Genomic DNA, 16,833 nt, shown 5'->3' on the forward strand with positions numbered 1-16,833 from the left:
TCTCATGACCCCATCTTTGCGGGAGCTCCCACACACACAGGTTAGGTGAGTCCCAAACAAAGTCCATATGGCTTTCTAGCCTGGCTGCAGAGTACCAAACCCCAAAGCAATTCCTCCTTCACAGAAGCCTTTGCTCCTTCTCGCCTCTTCTGTCTCTGGTTTCAGCCTCAACCTCCCCTGGGTAGTTCTTTGGAGCCTGATTTCTGCCCCACACTGCACTGGATGGAGAGAGGAGCCTTCTGACCCTGTACGTCTGAGACAGAGAATGATCAGGTCAGAGGTGCCCTCCAGGCCCAGTGTGCTCTGGTCACCTCCCAGGGCTTGTGAGACATACTCCAGCCTGTACTCCTTGCCTTCCCCTTTTCCTGGTCTTTAAATTAGTCGTGGGGATCTTACTGGGGGGAGGTGTTGGGGGTAGGGAGATTCCCCTGCCCTCTCCCCCACTTCTTTCAACCTGCGGCTCTTCTGGTGGCCTCAACTAGTGAGCATGCGCTGAGGGCCAGGCGATCCTGGCTGTGGGGGCAGTGTTGGGGGTGTCCTATAATTATAAATTTTGCTCTTTGTGCCTAGAAAGCTGTGTGCAGCCCGCGAGAGGGGCCAGCGTGGAGTGAGTGGTTCCAGCGAAAAGTGTTGGCCTTGTGGTCACAGCTAGGACACTGCTGCGGGATAAGGGAGATGCATCCAAGGGTGAGAGGGGTGAATGAAGCTTCCAGAGGCCCAGGAAAGGCCAGAGGCTGCAGGAGAGATGGAGAGCATGAATCTTGCTGGCTGCAGAGTCCTGCCCCAAACCGCAGGGCAGAAATCCGAGGCCAGGGAGCTTGATCAGAATCTGAGTGGGGTGGGGGGAAGCCCGCGACAGGGCAGCTCAGCATCAGGCCCCAACCTTTGGCTCTTTGCCCCGTGGCAGGAAACTTTCCTATCTCCTCGGGGCGAGGAGGTCCCCAGAGAGGCCGGGGCGGAGCCTGGAGGATGGAGAAGGGGGAGGTGGCGCTGCCCAACCACCTCCAGCTAGGGCAGGGCAGCAGGGAGCGCAGAGAATCCACCTCCGGTGGCACAGCGAGGGCAAAGGCCTGCGGAACGCCGCGTTCACTCCCGGCCACATATTGACTTTCCCAGTTTCTGCAGTTCCAGGTCCTAACCTCATCCCTTATTCAGTCTCAGCTTCGAGTTGCAGCCTACTCGGGGTGCCGGGCCGGTTTAGGGACGTCCACTGCCGGGGACGATTCGCCAGGGGTCAGGTTCCTCCGACTCCGCCCCGGGACGGGTCCAGCTCTATGCCCCCAGTGCCCCCGGGGCAACTGCCTGGTGGGCGGCTGGCGACGGCAGGAAGAAGACAGGCAGTCACAGGCCGCGCACACAACTTTTTTGAAGCGCTTTGCTATCCCCCTGAAAGGTGTTATAACAGCAATTCAATTACGGTAAATGGCGCACACCGGCCTCGCAGCTGGAAAGTCGGTAACTAACTGTGAGCGACCAGTGCAAAGGAATGTGGCTAGACGCGCGTTACTTTTTTTTTTTTTTTTTAATTCCCCGCTCGTCTTACAAATTCCTCCTCTTTCCGTCTTTTCTTCGCTTTCTATTAATTGTGGCTGGACCTCGGGTTAATTAACTCCAAAGAGCTTAGTCTATCTGGACAGAAACACACTGAGAAATTGGCACAAGATCCTAAAAACTGGACGTGGCGTCAAAAAGATTGCCCCAAGTTCCTCGCGGTTCCTTCCACCGCTCCAGCTGTTGCCTCCGAGGAACAGAGTCTTAAGTCCCCGGTGGCAAAGCCGCCCAGGAACGTGGCCACCTGGGCGTGCATGGGCACATGGCTCGGCTCAGGTCAAGGAGCCTCCTACCGGGAGATGGTGACCACTAAGTCCCGTGTAGCACCGTCTGCAGACACCCAAGGAAAGGTCGGGTTGTTCCTACTGCGCTGCACTTGGGGTTCATTGGAGATAGCAGAAACACTGGTCATTCGTGTCATGGCACGTGCATTTCATGCTAAACTTTAAATACCGGCTCCATGAAATTAACAATATCTACAAAAAAATGAGGCAAGGTGTTGGGGGGAGGCCGGAAAGAGCTGCTCTCTCTGCAGGATAGTGGTGAATCATGACTATATTCCCTGTGTTAAAATCTGGAGGGAGGGAGGGAGGGAAGGAGGGAGGAGGGGGAGAACCCCTCAAAAGTCAGCCTCGGCAATCATTTAAATACAGGTAAAATGAACATTGGCTCCCTCGAAGTGTGAGAGTCAGGTGGCTTAAAAGCGCATTTTATTTATGTAGTATTAAAACGGAAAGAAACGCGTTGCCTGGCTCGGTGTTTTTAGTTTCATGATGTTTAAAACATCATTTTAGGAAAGGCCAAGACGGCCACGAGCGCTTTCTCGCGGACCCCGCGGGGCGGCCCCCCCCCCTGCCCCCCAGCAGCCACGCGAGGTTTCCAACGCTGGAAATGCTCAGTTTTCCGCGCCGGTGGTAAGGAGCGGGAAGAGGCCTCGGGTGGCTCCGCTTCTCCCTATCAGCCCTCGCTAGACCCGGGGCCGTTTTAGTGCTTTGCTCCTGGAGAGGGCAGAGCGCGCGTCTAGACGTTGGGACAGGGGTCTGGCCGTGGCCGCCCCGCCGCCAGTGTGCCTGAGTCCTCCACCTGAGCCCCAGCCCTCCTTGACCTGCGCGGCGCCCCCGGAGCCAGCCTGGCCGGAGAGGTTCAGCAGCTGCAAAGGGGGTGCACGCGGGGTCTCCTGACCCGAGGTGGCCAGGCCGAGGCGCGCGGAGCCCATCCCAGGGGCTAGCCCGAGAGGATCCTGGAGCCGGGTGCGCGGCGCCGGCACTGCGCTGGACTCAGGGCTCTGGCCCAGGGGCGGCCAGAGGCGTTTGGGGCGTCTTCGGCTTTGTTTGCTTTAAAACCTAGAGGCGCGAGTTTCTCCCCAGCCCCGTGAAGCCTCTGACCTCCAGTTTACAATTCTCCGCTGGGGCCCGACTGACTTTCTTTCTTTCTTTCTTTCTTTCTTTCTTTCTTTCTTTTTCTTTCCTTTTTCTTTTTCTTTTCTTTCTTTCTTTCTTTCTTTCTTTCTTTCTTTCTTTCTTTCTTTCTTTCTTTTTGTTGTTGTTGTTGTTATTGAAAGCCGAGAATGGGACAGCGAAAGTAAGGTTACTCGAGTGTCCTCAACTCCCGGGGGCTGGCGACGGTAGGAAACGAGGACCCATCAGTATAACCAGGTCACCGGCGGCCTGTGATTTGGAGTTGTCACCCTTGCCCCCGCCCCTGGAGTTCCCGGTAAAGTGGTTGCGGAAGGTTCATTCAGCGCCAGTCCCTGGCGGGGTCCGAGTCTCCTAGATTTCACCTCCACTCTTGCCCCAGCCCTCCGTTGCTGGCAAAGTGGGCAGCCCTCCAGACCGCTTCGCTATCGGTGTTTCTTTTTCTTTCTTTTCTTTTCTTTTCTTTTCTTTTCTTTTCTTTTCTTTTCTTTTCTTTTCTTTCTTTTCTCTTTCTTTCTTCTTTCTTCTTTCTTCTTCTTCTTTTTTTTTTTTTTAACGGAGGCTCCTGCCAGCTCCGTATTTTGCAGGGAGGATTACCCCCAAGACCTCCCACATTCCACCCGAGGAGCCTGGAATCCCTCTCCGGCCTGGCGGAGGGGAAATCCCGGGCGCTCAGTACGCCGGCGGTGGCATCGATGTCGGCGGAACCCTGGCCCGCAGGCGCCGCCTCCCTGCTGGGGCCCGGGCGCGGCTCCCGAACGGGGAAGCAGAGCACCCCCTTCGGCCTAGGGTCCCTTCCTGACTCTCCCGGCTTCCTCTGGTTATCCCGCCAGCCCCTTTTCATTCCAAGCGCTTCCCGGGGGTGCCAGGCAAGGCCCGGTAGTATTCACTGCACTAAACCTTGCTTTTAAAGCCCAGCTGGGAGGCTTGGTCCTTGATGGGAGACAGAGAGAGAGCGCGAGATTGAGGGCCCTGTGGGTGGCCCTTCTGTAAAGAGAAAGCTCCCCTTCGTTTGCATCTCTGCTCCAGTTTTTAAAACTTATACTTGGAACCTGCTCTCTATTCCTGTACTGTGCTTCTGCAGGAGGGGGCGGGGATGGAGAGAAGCATATTTTGAGGGTAGAGGCCTCCCTGCAGACCTAGGGCCGCTCTTTCTAAAACCTCCTGGGCAGGCAGTTCTGCCGCCGGAATTTGCCACTTGGGTGTCTGCGAGAGCTCTAAATATGGGACTTGAGGGGCGGCACACTCCACTCTTCCCCACCTTCCTTCCAGAATCACCAAACCCAGGGCACCAGCTGCGGAAGTTCTCCCTCTCTGCGCAGCACATCAGGCCTGTCCCACCACCTCGTGACCTGTGGGGTCCTCCCCCCACGCCTCAAATCTGGGGCGCTCGCAGCCACTGCCCCAAATGGCAGGCGCCGGAGGAGTCAAGGATTTGAACTTATAAAACCAGATAGTGCAACTCTCAAACTTTTCCATTTTTGCTCACCTGTTAAAGAACACACATTATTAACGGTTTGCATCAATAACTCCGGAAACAGGAGCCCTTCTTCCTATTGGCCTCTTCTGCACTGTGGGGTCCCCACTCAGGAGAAATCTCATAATATGCGCACTTAAGGGAACTTCTTAAGAATCTGACTTTTGCTCATCTTGGCCTCAGAGTTAATGAAACCCAACTATGATTCAGATTATTTCCTCCAAATGTCTTCCTGTTTGTCTAAGCCAGCCAGCTAGAAATGAAAATTGGTAAAGCGATGATAAATTAGCCCTCATTTTACTCTTCCTAAAGTTTGAGGAACCAGTAGAAACTAATTTGAGATGGTTCCTGTTCTGGCATATATGGCATTGCTTCTGGTTGTTGAAAAAGTGTTCTCCAGTCTAGCTGTCGAATCTGCTTTTTTGCCTCTACTGAGCCTGGTACCATCTCAGAGTTCCTTAGTTTGATTTGTACTCATAGAAGCCCCCACACACACACACACACCCGCCCAGGTCCTTTTATTTTCTTTCCCCTGGTGGATCAATCACAGAGACAATTGATTTTTCTGTGTCCTGTTTGAACCAGAAAGTGCTGACATCTTGGAGGGTGGGCAAAATATGAGTGAGCATTAACTCCCACGAAATAAGAGGCAGCCAGGCCAATCTCCGGGTTTAGCGATTTAAGTTGTGTGTGCATACATATATGTGTAAGTGTATACTCACATCTGCACACCTGATCTTGCATACAATTGACGGTGGTAAGAAATTTCAGTGTAATGCAGGAACACACACTAAATAAGAAACCATCTTAATAAGCCAGACAAATGAAGAGGAGAGCTAAACCGAAATGTCCAGGAGTAGATCATTAATTATGAAATCCCAAACTCTTGAGCTATGGTCCTTTGCTGGCCAGAAAAGAATAATTTTTTCCCTCTTTTATTGGAAATAAGATCCTAAATTCCTTTTGACTAAAAGGAAGTTATAAGACAAGATGCAATTTTCTCTTTCTTTTCTGACAACTCTGTCATCCAAAGGATCACAGCCATGTCAGAGTATCTGTCTTGGAAAGAAAAAGAGAGAGAGAGAGAGAGAGAGCGCTCGTGAGCGAAGCCCTGCAGCCCGTGGCCATCTTTGCATCAAAATTTTCCAGACCTCTATTTTTGATTGTGATCCCACTGATCTGAGTTTGAAATGCGAGCGCAGTGAAGCCCCTAAGCCTTCAATCGTGTGAAATTTTCAAAAGATCTCTAGAAGCAATCTCAGGCTGCCTGACCCCTGACAGGCGCCGATCTCTTTATTCCTCTCTCTGCCAGCACTTCATTTGTTGGAATATCTTTCAGATTTGCACCTCCAGATGACAAACCTGAGTGTTTATTATGTGTACATGAATCGGAAATCTTCAAGCCTGCACAAAAGCACCATCTTAAACATAATATTTAATTTCCCAGCCTAAGTGCCTCCTTCTTTATTTGCTTTTCATTAGCTTAAATATTTTTTTCCAGGTCTCCCATGTGTCACTTTGATATTTAGATGATTCTCTCTTTTAATCATCATTTCCCCCTTGAAAAATCCCCTGTCGCCCGAGTCTGCAGGGCTCACACTGCAGTGTCACTGCGTGGTGGGCCACGAGGCCGCAGAGCCGGATGCAGAGCGGTTCCGGGTGGTGGTGGGGCACTGATCCAGGCGAGATGGGGGCCCTTGAGGTGACAGGGAAACGCTTTTAACCAGTGGCCAGAGCTGGGTGGGGATCAGTGATGACCCTCCTCATTCCACCTTTCCTCCTCAGGCCTTTTTAAATTCCTTACATTATTATTATGATTATTTTTGAAACCACACACGCGCACAAAACAAGACCTCAGGTGCCTTGTAAAGGTGCTTTAGCAGCTGGGACTCTGCCCCGCTGCTGATGTCTTTGAGCATGGGCTCAAGGGTTTAGACATCTCACCTACATCCTTCAGGCACTGCCTCCAGCCCCCTCACTCCCTCCTACCTGCCTTTCTGAGGATCCCTAAGTCCTGGTACATTGGGGGCACCAGAGGGAAAGGAGGGAGCTTCTTGGGAGAGGGCTGCTTTGTTAATATGCTCTCTGCCAAATAATTCTAGACAAGATTTTTGGGGTCGATGACATCGCCCACCCCTCCCCCAATCTCAGCCCCCGACTGGGGCTTCAGATACCAGGCGGTCACCCAGGTGGACTGAGCTGAAACACAGTCGCACCCCACTGCTGCACAAGCAGGAGGTGAACTGCTGCCCTCAAGTACAGTTCCAGGTCGGTAGGTGGTGGGCTATAGCCTGAACCCCCCTCCCCCCGTGTTTGGATGGGCTGTGTTGCTATGATTAACTTATTAAACCCCTTCGTAATTATTTTAATTTGACTCCAAAAAATACTTTGGGCGGCGTTGCGACGTGTTTGTATTTATCCATCCCCCCCATAAAACCTGTGTTAAAACAAATGTTACTTTTCTCTCTCTGTACATAGACCCTCCCTTTTTGAAATAGACCGCAGGGACTGCCATTAGATCGAATGGCAAGTCTTTATGGAAAGTGTTTTGCATAATTACATACCAAAGCCAGAACAGTCACCTTCACATTTTATGGGTCACAAACCATCAACAATTGCCACATTATTGTCCACGAAACCTTAGTCCCTTCATTGACGGAGCGGACTCCACTGCCTAATCTAGAACGAGAGAGGATGGAAATTTCTTCTAATAAGAACCCGAGAAGATTAGGTCCCCACTGACAACGTGTTTACATATAGTTATAAAGTTCAGAGGACCGATGAGGAGAGGAAAGGAAATCGGACTAGGCCTGATTAGGAGCGGCGCATCGGTCTAATATAGATAGCGCATCAAAAGGAGCGGCTGAATGCCTCTCCCCTTTTCAGATCCGACCCCTTTCCTACCTTTGTGATGCAGTAATTAAGATATTCTTATTTAGACAGACAGCTTCTCTGGTAACTGAATAATATTAGCTCCTTTGATGTCAAACTTTTGACAGTTATCACACCAGCACTGAGCAATTTAGCACAAATGCCCTCCTTAAAAAAAAAGAAAGAAGAAAAAAGAAAAGAAAGAAGGAAAGAAAAAGAAGAAAGAAAGAAAGAAAAGAAAAAAAAAGAAAAGAAAGGAGAAAACCCCCATCGGCTTTGAAGAAATCTGATAAGTGTGATCCTTAGCACCAAATGATCTAAATCGCCGCCGACAGGCCGCCCAGCTATAAATTACATTCAGTGTTACATAATGAAGCCGATTTTGGGTTTTAGCTCATTGAGCAGTATTGGTGGAAACTAGAGCGGAAGCCCCCTAACTCCTGCACTCCCATTCCCGACTCCCCCAGAGCCGCTGCCCAGAACGGGAGGGAGGAAAGCTCCACAAAGTCGGCAGGGTCAAGGCAAGGATGGGGGGTCCGGCCGAGGTGGGGGCAGGTGCGGGCAGAGCTCCGCGCCCTTGGCCCGGCTCCGGAGACCCGGGCAGGACCAGCCACCTACTCCTGGGATGACACCTCGCCGTTGCTTTCGGAGCTTGGTCGCCAAATTCGGGATTTGCCAGATGGCAGGATTATCTTAGCGTCTGTTATATACGTGTGTGTGTGGGGGGGGGTGCGGGTGGAGAGCGGAGGCAGGAAATCCAGAGACCGCGCTGGTTCCTTTACAAATACACGCACGTTCCCTCTGTGCCACTGCTGGGCTTGGACCCTCCCCGGCGCTCTGGGATCCCCAGCCGCCCTGCGGCAGACAGCAGGCGGAATCTCCGCCACCCCTGCCCCCGGGTGCCGGCCCACTGCCCGCATCTCTGGACCTGGAGCCGGTGCCCAGATGCGCGGAGCTGGGGGAGGAGGAGAGCGCTTCCCTCGGAGGAGAAAAAGAGGGGGGTGGGGTGGATAGGAGAGTTGGAAGGGAAGGGGGCAGGGAGGGCGGGTTACGAGGGATGAGACTGTGACGGTGACACCTGGAAGGCATTGTCCTTGCGAGCGACACCTGTCAATCTCCGCTTCGGGGTCCCGGGGCCGGGGCGGGGAGGCCGCGGGTCTCCGCGGTGATGTCATCGCAGAGTCCCTTCCCCGCGGAGGGCGGAGAGGACTGGGAGGGGCTCAGAGCCCGGCGGGCTGGGAGCAGGGTGGGGGTGGAACAGAAAATAAACAGAAATCACTCTCACTCGCCGCGTTCTTTGCTCCGGATTTACATGGAAATCAATAATCCAACTTTAAGTGTTATTTCTGATCGTGATTGCCCCGTCTTGCCTTTTCACTGGGGGAGCAGGAGGAAGGTTACAGCGTCCCATCCCACAACTCGCAATCCTTGGGGGAGCCCTGTTACCCCAAAGCCTTGAGGCGACTGACCCTCCTTCCAGACCCAGCTCCCTCTTCCTGGCGGTTGTTCCAAGCGCAAGCTTCAGGCTTAAGGAGGAAACACTTGGGGATGAGTTTTTAAAGTCTTCCGATATTGCAAGGGGCGAGGGGAGAGTTAATTAACGCCGGGCTTGCTCAGCAAGTGGGAGAGGGGGCCTCGGCGTGGGTGGGCGGGCCAGGTCCAACACCCGGGTGCGCGCAGTGAGAGAGGCGTGTGATCCGGCGGCCCCAGCTTGGAGGCCCCGGCTGGGGGAAAGTGATCTGCAGTGGCCTCCGCGGGTGGCTGCGGAGGTGCCCCAGGCAGTCGCCCGCAGGTCCCGGGGAAATTCTGATCTCCCACCTACTGCGCTCCCACCCCCACCCCACCCAGCACTACTGGACTCTCCCTCTTCCTATTCTTTTCGGCCTGAGCTAATTAGCAGCCTGCCAGCGGCCTGATTTATGGAAACGCTCGGGCGGGCGGAGACGCGCTGTTAGCCGAGTCCCGGCTGCCTCGGGGCGGAGTGAAGGAGGAGTTTCCACCGGCCTCCTCCTAGGAGTTTTCCCCCCCGCCCCGCCGGAAGCTGGAAGTTGCAGTCCCTCCTCCCCACCCTCCATCCAGGCGGATCCTAGAGGCCCCCGCGCCCTCGGCGCCCCAGCCTGGGACTCCGGGCACCCTGGCGCCGGCGGGGCGGGCGGGGGCGGTGGCCGCGCAGCCTACTGCGGAGTCCGGGCGCGCAGGTTCCAGCCCCAGCTGACCCGGAGGGCGGTTGGGCGCAGATAGGGCGGGAGCCTCCCTTCCCACATTTGAGTCTCCAGGGGAGGGAAATCCGACCTGAAGGGCGAGGGGATGTTGTCCGAGATCCGCAACAGGCCCCTCCGCCCGGAAGAGGTGTCGCAGGCCGGGGGTGGGGATGGGGGTTCGAATGGGGCCACCTGCCCAGCTAGCCCCCCAAAAAGCTAGGGGCTGCCCCAAGGGAAGGCGTGGTTCACTTCACTGCCCCCCCTTTCTCCTGGGTCTCATCCTCAGAGGGTCCTTTGCGTTGCAGCAAAGAGAAAGAGTCTGGGAATTTCAAGTTAGGTGAATGCGGGGCCACAGACCATCCCTAAAGCCACCCAGCCAGGCATTTGCCCAAAGACGCGGGCGCCGCCCTCTCGCCCTCCGTGGATTGTTCTCGGTGGTCAAGAGGGAGGAGGGTCACAAGTGCTATTGATCCTCCCAAGTGACACAGAAATGAGGATGGAGAGACCAACGGTTGGAAAAGTCAAGGAAGGAAGTGTACCAGGACCTGTTGCTGGTGCTCCACCTGAACGACCAACTTGTCCAACAAGCAACGAGGGAGGGCGGCAAAGGAGAGAGGAGAAAACCTCTGTACCCTCCCCACCCTTGGAAGCCTTGAGGGAAAGAGAGACCGGCAGACCCAGAAGGCCAGACACGAGGCCGGGGAGGGGGGGGGCGTGTCCTCCTGCTCAGATTTGGGACGGGATGGGGACACCGGGTTGAAGTCGCTGGGAAGGGGGCCATGCCCCAAGTCCGGCTATGATGAAAATTGCAGTTGAGGGGAAATGAGATCTACAAGAAAGCCTGTAAAATTTATTTTAAAGCACCCCACCAGTTCATCCTCCAGAAACCCTATCTGGATTCTGACTGGGGCAGATGCAGAATTGAGATCCTCTTTCCCCATTTGGAGACCTCCAAATGCTTGTCCCGGTCCCCCTCCTTCATTAAGTTTCCTCCCAGATTAGGATCATTTGAGGTCCTCATGGAGAGCCAAACGCCCCCCCCCCCCACACACACACCCAGAACCTCAGGGAAAGATGATTTCCTGTTCATCTTCCTCACTTCCCCCCAGCCCCTACCTCTGCCACCACCATTTCCAGAGTTAGTAAGGTCAATCTGTGTCATTCAGCCCTGTCCCTTCCCTGCCAGACTGGAGGAAAAAGGCGGACACCCTCAGTCGTCTGGGGACCCAGGCTAAGGGCCCATTTACATGGTGGCATTCAGTTCCCTGAATTTCCAACTGTAGTGAAGGCTGGGTTACCTGCCCAGACATACTAGGGTGTCCCAAATCCACAGTGGAAGTCTCAGCAGAAATGAGGACCCACCCCCAACAAAATGTCACTTCAGACAGTGCGGGTCTCAGGCTGGCTCCATCACCCTAGGGCCATGCTCCTAGCGCAAGGCCTTTGGGGGTACCTCCAGTCCCAGGTTCTCGCAGGTCAACTCCAGGACCCCCTACCCGCACAGCAAATGTTGGCTGTTAGGCGCCCAAATAATATTCTTCATTCGTCTTTTTCAAAGTTGATTTATAGCAATCGACAGGTTAAAGCCTCATCTGACTTCATTACTTTTAAAAGCTGTCTATTTCACAACTGTCACTTTTCATCACTTAACTCAAATAAATACTTGAAGAAATGAATTGGAAGAGACTTTCAGATCATGTTTATAATTCTTGGTCGCTACGTTAACATTCCTAATGACCTGACCCTCTGAGTTTCCGTAGACTTCTAAATTGGGCTGAAAATTCCTGCATTTATACTACAAAACTTCAAGGAATGTGAGGTGGCCAGAAATACCGGCTAAAAGAAGTGCAGCTGGTAGGGAGTAGGCGGTAGGGTGCTGGCTCAGCAAAGCTTCCCAGCGGCTGCCACCATCCAGGCCGGGTGCCCAAGGCCACTGCAGAGGGTGGTGGCTCACTGGTCAAGGCGTTCTGATGGTACCAACTGCTGGAAAGAGGGCCCAGCCTAACTGAAGCGCTGCTCACTGTGCTCCCGCTGCACAGAGCCGGGCTGCAAACCCGTGAGGAAATTCATACAGAATGGGAATGCTGCTCATTTTGACTATTCCTATTATTACTTCTGTCGTTTCAAAAATGGTTTCAAAGGGCCCCCACGACCACAGGTTGAGTGTGGCCTGGTGAAAGGCACTCCCTGCCGGTCATCGTTGACCTAGAGCTTGTTAGATACCCACGGAAGGCAGAAGTGTGGAAACGAAATCGCAAGGATGGAAGTGTGTTCAATAAATCAAAATAGTTTCCTCTTCAATTTTGCTGCCGTTTGCCAATGCTGGGTCTTCTAGGGCGGTGCCACCCCCTTGCTCTCTCTCCTTCTCCCATCCATTCACACAGACCTGTCTCTTAGAAGTGGGGGGGGGGGGAGAAAGAAAGAGAAAGGGAAAAAAGAAAAAAGAAAAGGAGGGGGAAAAGTAAAGAATGAGCAGGGAAGGACAGGAAAAATACGGGAAAGAAAAAGAAAAACCAAGCAAACAGGAGAACTGCCAGTTTGGAGGACAAAGCAATATCAGGTGCATAAGATTTTCTTTCTTTCCTTTATTTATTTATTTATTTCCTAAAACAAGAAAAAAAGAAAGAAGCAGCGAAGTCTCCCGACCCTGGGGCGGAGGGGGCTGGCCTCCCCCACCTGGGCAGAGGCCGAAGCCCCGCGCGCGGGTCCCGGAGGCCCGGAGGTCCCCGCACCTCGCGTCTCCCCGCCCGGGGCCCCCCGCGATCGCCAACTTCGCGGATCCCCGGAGCCCCAGCGCCGGGAGTGCGCGCCGGCCTCGGCGGGGTCGTGGTTCCCCGCCGCCGCCAGCCTCCCCCCGACCCGGGTCGTGGCCTTAGACCTTCGCCCACCCTGCGGGCCGATTGGCCCAGAGGCTCCGGGCGCTCTCCGACCCCGGGTGCGGAGGCGAGAGGAAGCCCGCGCGCACCCGGCCCGGCGGCCCCTGCCTCGCTGCGGGAACGCGGCCGGCGCGCTCGGCGGCCGCCGGCTGGTGCGCTGCCGTGCCCTGGAGCGCCACCTCGCTGCGGAAACCGGAATTGCACGGCCGTGCTCCCAGCCTCCTGCAGCCTAACTTGACCGTCACCGGACTTTTCCCTTCATCAGAGCCTTTAGGGAAGCCCAAATGCACAGGCCTTCTTCCAATCGGTTAAAACCCATTCTCTGCGACCGACGTATCGCACGATGTCTGCACCGGGATGAAGGCAAATTGCAGGAGGAAGAGAAAACATATAGGTACAGTTTAACCAAGTCTAAGCTGTGACGCTGCTTTGCTAGGAAAGATAGAATAAATGAGCGACGTCTTCTTGGAGGCCCTGACTTCTGGCTGCAGAGTTCGGGCCACCCAGCTGAGGCCGATGCAAATATTTCGAATGAGACCTATGAAGTCATCTCTTTCCAATTACCATTCCACCCAAATTCCGTCATTCTGGTCAGTCAGACGTTAGAGTGTCTCTGCCCTGCCATGCCATGCCAGTGGCCAGCCTAAACCTCAGTACCCCACAGCCTTCGGCTCTGCTGACAAAATCACCACACAATGCAGCCCCTAAATATATGCACCTGTCGGCAGGTGAAAGCAGCAACCGCCAGCGGGTACAAATTACAATTGCATGGGACCCTATCTCATCCAGTTGGCAACCTGAGAGGTTTGCCCCACTCTCAAGCCCTCACAACTAAAAAAATATATACAGAAAAATTAATTCACTTATACAGTGAATCTTTGCTTCAATTTGTCTTCAAAGTGCACCATCCCAGAGATAGATGTTACAGGTAAAAACAAGTTTTATTTCTGTGAAGATTCCAGACATGGTGTTAAAAGCAGAACATCTACCTTGTGGTCCTGAGAGAATTTGTGTCGTTTCTTTGTTGTTTTTTTTTTTGGGGGGGGGGGGCAGGGTATAGTCCTTTTTCCAATGTATCTTTAACTACAAGTTTGCTTTTTGGTTTTGTTTTAAGGATCTCAGTGGATCCCACGTATAATGATGACTGAACTGGGAACCATGGGCATTGGGAAGAGTGTATATATGTGGTAATATATAAGCCTCTGCATTTTCCTGCTTGAGCAAACCCAACGTATAGACTCTTTTTTGAATCCTTGCCCTTGCTAAATTCACAGAGTGGTTTTTGATGGAGGGAGTGCTCCTTCGTCCCGGTAACCAACACTCCTCATTGCAGATTCAGAGACTCTCAGAGAGCCCCCCAACCCTTGCTCAAAACCTACAGGGCTGTGCCAGGAAACAAAAGCAAAAACAAACAAACAAAAAAACCAACTTGGTTTTCTGATTATTTGTCCCTTCTCCACCAGGCTAGGAAAGATTCTTAATAGACCATACAGGAAAGAGGCCCCCATTTCTTAGCAGGACTTGACTGAGGATCCCTCACCCTGGCTAGCTGAGGAGTCTAGAGGTTTTCTTTGCCTGGAGGAATGCTACCTTGGGGAGAAGGAAGCTGCTGAAAGATCTTGGGAGCTAAGAGGCAGTTGCTGGGAGGGTCCTGGGATCCACTGAGGGAAAACAGTGAGGAACACGGACCCAAAAAGAAGAAAGTAGAGCATTAGAACATGAAATACTTGAATCTACCTGCCTACAGTTTGGAGAAGGGGAGTCTAAATTAGAAAGGTTTGCCCCTCTCTCTTTCTTTCTTCCTCTCTCCTTCGCTCCCTTCTTCTTTACCTCCCTTCATTTCTCTCTCCCCCACCCTTCCTCTTCTCACATCCAGATTTTCTGGTTTTTTTTTTTTCACCGAATAATGCCGGGAGATGAAAAATGATTTTTATTGCTATTACACTTCCTACCGCAAGATGCAGTGCAAGGCGGCAGAGTTTGTATTACAACTGTGTCACAATGTTTCACTGATGCAAAACATGTAGCCAGAGGGTGTTGCTAATGACTCCTGGATTAGAGCGAGATTGAGACTGGGAGAAGGAGAAAGGGAGCGAGAACAGGAGACAGAAAGGGAGAAGAGAGAGGAATTTCATTAGTGAAAGGGGGGAGGGGAACCACTGTAGAATCAGGTCTAATAATCTGATCAGGATATTTTCATATTTCAGTGTTCTCTCCAGGCTTGAGAGTGAGCTAGAGAGAGACCCATATCCTTTCAAACACCGCAGAGGGTTTTTTTTTTTTTTTCCATTTTTGCATGTTAATAACTATTAATTATGTTTACAGCCAGTTAGCTGAAGAACTGTCCTTTGGAAAGAATCAAACTTCGGAAAGCGCTTAATATCTGATTAAAGGTTTTTCCTGGAGGCCGCTCGGAAGGAGGTGGGGGCCCGTGGTCGCCCAAGGGCTGCGGAGCGCAGCGCGGCCCGCAGAGGCTCACGGCCCCCGCCCGCGGTCGTGCCACACACGAACACACGCCTGTGACAGCGGGGGCCAGGCTGCCCCGCGGGGGCCGTGCGGAGCGCCGAGGCGCAGCCCGCGGCCCAGGCTCGGCCTCGGCCCTCGGCGGGGTCCGGGCGGAAAGGTCCCTCCGGGCTCGGATCTCCCCGGCGCCCTCCCCCGGGGCCAGCTCTCTACCTAGGGAAGCGGGAGGTTTCGCGGTTCCTACCGTGGCCCAGGCCGGTCCCACCGCCCTGCAGTCCGCTTCTGCCCCCCGGGGCACAGCGAGGAGGGCATTCCCTCGGGGCTGCGCCGCCCTTTGAACCCGGGGAGCCCTCGGCTCCCGCCCGGGCGCGCGGAGCTCGCTCGGGGCCCGGCGGCGGAGCGGAGTGCGGGTGGCGGGTGGGGTTGAAGGGGAGTGGGGGAGGCGGGAGGGGGCGGAGGGGCGGGGGCGGGAGCCGGGCGTTAAGCCTGGAAGCTTGGCTGTTTACCCAAACGATTTTCCTTTCAGGCCCGAGACGCCAATGAGACAAGATCAAACTCCCCTCTTCGCCGTGTGCGTGTGTGTGTGTGTGTGTGTGTGTGTGTGCGTGTGTCGCCTCCTCCAAGCCGGGCTTTGTGAATGGGGGCTCCGGGACGCCGGCTGGGAGGGACGAGAGGCCGACCCGGGCACCAGCGCCTCCTCCCGGGGGCCCGGAGAAGCCAGTCGGAGGGCGCCCCAGGCGCAGGGGCGCGGAGCCGCGGAGGCGAGATCAGGGCCGCGTCCCCCAAGGCCGAGCGGGGAGACGCCGGCTCGCGTGTGGGAGGGGGAGAGGAGAGCATCCAGTGAGTCGCATCCTCCTACAGTCCCTTAATTTCTGATCCTCCAAAGCTTAAATCTAGCTCCTTGGGCCACTGATTTCTCGCCGACTCCTTCGCTCGAGATACAGTAGTTGCAAATTAGGCCAAGGTTTTGGCGATTACGGTACAACGCGGGCCGCGGGACACGCGCCGCTGGGCCTGCGCCTGGGTCCCTCCTGGCGCCGAAAAATGATGAGAAAGCAAGAGAGGATGGATGGTTTGTATTGACAAGGCATTTGTCATTTTTAAAGGGGTCCACATCCAAGAATACCCATCAGCCTGGGGGGTGGGGGAGGGAAGCGGAGATGAAGGGCCCCAAGTCCCAGCCTCAGCGCAGCAGGTGACCGCCGTCCTGGGCGTGGCTCCGGCCCTGCTCTGAGGGCCATCTAGAACTAAGATGTTGTTGGCAAAATAACAACACTTTTAGGATCACCGGTAATAAGAAGGATCAGGAAGACGCAGTTGTGTTTACTTAAGGTCGAAAAATAAAACCAGGCTACACGGCGTTGTGCGTGTACTGGGTGGCTCTGTCTCCGACAACTCATTCCTTTCGGCCTGGCGATTAAAAGCTTACCCAAAGAATTGTTTCTGGAAGAAAAAGGTGTCAATCCGCTGCTTCTGACTCATCTACTATTGCTCCTCCTGCCTTGGCCTGCCCCTGATCTCCACTCCCTGTTACACACACACACACACACACACACACAGTTAAAAAGGGACCCTTTGGTGAGGAACTCACCAAAGGGTCCCTTTTTAATGGTTTGTTTTTAAACGACAACCCACCACCCCCGTCCCAGGATGTTCTTATTTAACTGAAATTGCCCTGTTCTGGCGCTGGCCTAGGCAGAGTGCAAGAGGGACCTCCTGACATTTGTTTCGGGGGCTTCAGTGTCTTCCTCTCAGGGTGGCCCAGGCCTGGACAGACACCCCGGGGGTGAGGGGAAGACTCGCGGAGGCCTTGAGTGTTCTACAGCCATTTTAGGGTGGAGGGCTATGGCTCCAGGACTCCTAGGGGGCAGGGGTAGCTGGCCAATCCCTGGGCACCAGTCGAGGTCCTCGGGACTCCAGCTATGCAGTAACTGGGTCTGTGATAAACGTGTGTGAGATACTGAGATGCCCATGGAGGA

General features: G+C 54.1%; 1 long non-coding RNA gene across 1 annotated transcript in view; it reads right to left on the bottom strand.

Moving 5' to 3' along the window:
* The window catches only part of LOC112922142 (uncharacterized), a 40,005-nt gene extending 24,730 nt beyond the window's left edge, over nucleotides 1-15,275 (bottom strand). Inside the window, exon 1 of the long non-coding RNA XR_003235393.2 lies at nucleotides 15,099-15,275. This is a non-coding gene — a long non-coding RNA (uncharacterized lncRNA). The remainder of the gene's footprint in view (nucleotides 1-15,098) is intronic.
* Nucleotides 15,276-16,833: the final 1,558 nt, after the last annotated feature.

The sequence above is a fragment of the Vulpes vulpes genome, chromosome 14 (assembly GCF_048418805.1).
Source record: "Vulpes vulpes isolate BD-2025 chromosome 14, VulVul3, whole genome shotgun sequence".
NCBI lineage: Eukaryota > Metazoa > Chordata > Mammalia > Carnivora > Canidae > Vulpes > Vulpes vulpes.